This window comes from Setaria viridis, chromosome 8 (genome assembly GCF_005286985.2).
Source record: "Setaria viridis chromosome 8, Setaria_viridis_v4.0, whole genome shotgun sequence".
NCBI classification, from domain to species: Eukaryota; Viridiplantae; Streptophyta; class Magnoliopsida; order Poales; family Poaceae; genus Setaria; species Setaria viridis.
In genome coordinates, this window is record NC_048270.2 from 26,443,578 (window position 1) to 26,447,364 (window position 3,787).

The 3,787-nt window shown below is 41.4% G+C and overlaps 1 long non-coding RNA gene across 1 annotated transcript; it reads left to right on the forward strand.

Moving 5' to 3' along the window:
* The first annotated feature begins 841 nt into the window (after positions 1 to 841).
* On the forward strand, positions 842 to 1,964 carry LOC117833796 (uncharacterized). The gene is made up of 2 exons (XR_004635555.2): positions 842 to 1,078; positions 1,665 to 1,964. It is a non-coding gene; the product is annotated as an uncharacterized lncRNA (long non-coding RNA).
* Positions 1,965 to 3,787: the final 1,823 nt, after the last annotated feature.

Consider the following 3,787-nt stretch of genomic DNA (forward strand, 5'->3'; position numbering starts at 1 on the left):
TAGTGAGACGTTAGTACATTATATTTAGTAGTAGATCTTTTGTACTTTTTTATCTAAAAAGTATCTTCTGTACTTTTACTTGGCACATCCCCAATTTGTTGATCTAATCGGATTGAGGTTGTGCACGAAAAGGGAGCTGCTACCTTTGGTATGAAAAGGTCAAGCTATAGTTAATAAGCATATCCGCAATGTCCAAAGATGCCTGGTCACTTATTTCTCATGTGCCAATCAGGTCACTTAGTCAAGGAACAAGCTTACAAGCCTATTTTCACACTCTTACTATCACGGAAGCCTGATTTAATTCTCTTACATTTTCTAAGGGAAAAAAGTTCTCCCGGCGATGTGTTAATCATATAGGTTACTTTTTATATTTTTAAAAAGAATACTTCTCGGTTGAATCCATTTTCTATTCTTTTCATATAACTTTTTTATGGCATTCTTGCTATTTTTCCAACTATTTTTCAAGTAAATGCAACCTTGTTATTTTAAAAAGATGAATTATCCCTCTTAGATGTTGCTAAATTTTAAACCCTATGTTACTAAAAAAAAAGTAAACCCTATGTAGCTGTAACTTATAGCCAGAGCTAAGACATTCGTTTCAAGAAACATTGTGAGATGATGAGGTGGACCATATATTAATGGAATAATGGTGTGGTGTTCATCAATAGACAACTATTATACGAGCGAGTTGTTAGATCAACTGCATGTAACGTGCCACTAGTATAAAGCCAGCAGTTGGCTAAATTATTAGCCAGCACAGCAGTTGTATAAAACGTGTGAAAGTGAGACACGAAAAATAAACCGTCAGCTTAGATGAGCGGGGGCAATCATGCACGCCGCAACATGGGCCTTTGAAGCGAACCATGGGCCTTAACGGACAGCTCTGCCTGCCACGGAAGCCAGCCACCACGACGCGGCCCAGCGACCCAAGCTACTCCCCTGCTCCGTGCTCTCCGCTCGCCGTTGACCACGACGCCGCCGGCATGGATCGAGTCGAGGAGCCGTTCCCGCGCGCCGCTGCTCCTCCGGATGCCGGCTCTGGCGTGCCGCCGCCGCCCCCGGCCTGCGTCTCTTGAAGGTACAATAAACCCCTCTCACCCTCCTTTCTCCCCCACCGCCTCCTCCCCCTCTTCGGTGGTCGCCATCCTTGCCTCCACCACGCGGTCGCACGGTCGTCCGGGAGCTGGATCCGCACACGAGAAGTGAGAAACTCTGACAGGAACATAGCATTTTTTTCCCATTGTTGGGTTTAATGCCAATTAGATTTCGTGGGTATTAATGTTCTTCAGGAAGAGAAAAAAGTTTTTTTTCTCTTTTTATAAACGCAACAATTAAGTCATCAGGAACAGAGCAACTGTTATAAACTGATCTGAATGAAAGGAGCAGTCTCATGCCTGCGCTCTCCCTATCTCTGCTTTGTTGCCAAAATGACACACATGTTTGCCTTGCCCACGATTATCGAGCCATAATTTATACATTGACTCAAATCTGAAAATGTTGATTATTACACGCATATATACATATTACACATGTAGTGTAATCATACCATATGTCACATAGTAGATACTTTTTTTCTTATCAAGTAGATGCAGCATAGCTTCTCTTGATCAATAAGATGTTTGGCATCACTTTCAAACTAATGTTATTTCTTCTTGTCCTTTTAGACAGAAGCCGGAGGGTTGCAGATTCTTGCTGAACCAAGGAATTGGTTTTTATAGGGGAATGAATGATAATCATGGGATACAAAGCAACACATTAGTCCAATTTTACAGTGTACAATGAAATGTCGAACAGGACTGTAACATTTCATCACCAGGAAACACAAACCAATACAGACCAACAGACAATCGAACAGGTAGGAGTGGATCACAAACTTCAACAGAACTACAGAAGTCTTCCCTCTAGCTGCTTTTATTTACAATCCTGAGTTTGAGTCATAGGTTCAGCATGAGCGCTTATATTTTCATGGTTTGTTCTAATGATAAGCTAAGCAGCATTATTCTTTTAGTTGTAGGTGAAAAATATCCGTCAACAGAATAATGAATGGTTGAGTGCATAACTTGTGCTGGAATGAAGTTCTTTTTTCTAAAAGGAAATCAAATTGTGGTAGCTGGACTTCAGCTACCAATTCCTCTGTATGTCATTCCATCGCCATTCACAATGAATCCCATTTGCATTGCACCTCAGCTCGTTGCGTGTTTGAACCGGGTTTTGTCCAAATCATATATAGCTTGTGCTCTATGCCAGCTCTAGTTTGTTGTCCATATCTGTCTTGACTGTACGAATCGAGATTTTGGCCTCCCAATTTGGGTACTAACTGCTGCAGTTTGTGCAAGAAAAGTTTTTCTTCTCCGCATGTGAATTTGAAACCCTAGCGTTTGTTGTGTTTCTCCACAAGTGCTGCTTTCAGTTTCAGGAAGCGTGGTGGGCCGTCCAAGGAAAGCTTGCAGCGTTTGTCGTCCTTCGTTAATGAGGTCAGCCCAGTGGGCCTCCGTATCTGGCCCTCCGTATCGGGCGGGGCTGCTAGGGTCTCAAAAAAAATTTCTAGGATGGGCCGATGGGACAACCTTTGAGTTGAGTTACATGAGAGGCTATCCAGACGACGGAACGCGAGAAATGGGCGGCGAGATTACTTCGAATAATGCCTTTTGTATGCCCTATGCATTGAGATGTCTCGCTGACATATGGACCCATGTCGTCTTAATTCATTCCTCACAATATCGTGGATATATACTCCTAATATGTTATTCGGCGGCATATTATGGATTTATTGGAACAATTAACCCTAATTTAATTTGCACCTTACTGGAGTGAGTCAAGGCTCAAGGGTATGTTCAGATATTTCAGAACATAAAGTTTCCGTGGTTCCAAATATTAAGGAGATGTTAGCACATTTTCAGATAATCCATGCATTACTGTTTATTATTCCCAACGCCTATTTTTCAACTATGAATAATCGAAAGAGGAGCAAGAACATGCATGGAGCAGTGCGGTGACTCCGCATTATTGATTTGCTCTGTGTTCCCACTGCAGACAAGGAAATCAGACAAAGGAAGTACAATATAAAGAGAGCAGATCATACTAATAATCCATGAATCACAAGAGGGCCTAGCAGGTGGCCCATCATCTTCATGATAATCTTGAACGAATGACCTATCTGCTTGTCACATCCATGCAAATTCGTGGTGCAGATCGATCTCAAAAGTCGGCACACACAGCTAGCTGAACCTCACAAAATTCAACCCCGAAATCCTGGAGATCGTATCGCCCTAGCGTGAGCGCGTGTGAAGTGCTCCTTCCGTTCCAAATTATAAGTCATTTCAACTTTGTTGAAGAGTCAAAGCATATCAAGTTTGACCAAATTTATACAATAAAGTACTAATATTTATGATACCAAATAAGTATCATTAGTTTATTTATTAAATATATTTTTATATATCTATCCGGTACCATAAACTTCAGTGATCCTCTCTATAATTTTGATCAAATCAAAAATGTTGGAATGACTTGTAATTTGGAATGGAAATGAATTAAACAATATATATAGATATTATATATAGCAATCAGAACAAAAAGGTACTACCACAGCAGCAAGAAATACGGCACGCCATGATCTGATCGCTTTGTTTTGCTGGGCAAAGTGCGGGACAGATTTGGCTGTGCCTGAAAAACCAAACCGCGTATGAACAGAATCCAAGACGGATCGAGGTAACGCCACTAAGTTTGATTACCTGAACACTAAACAAACTAGGAAGGCGCAAAGCTGGATCTGGCGCAACTAAACTAC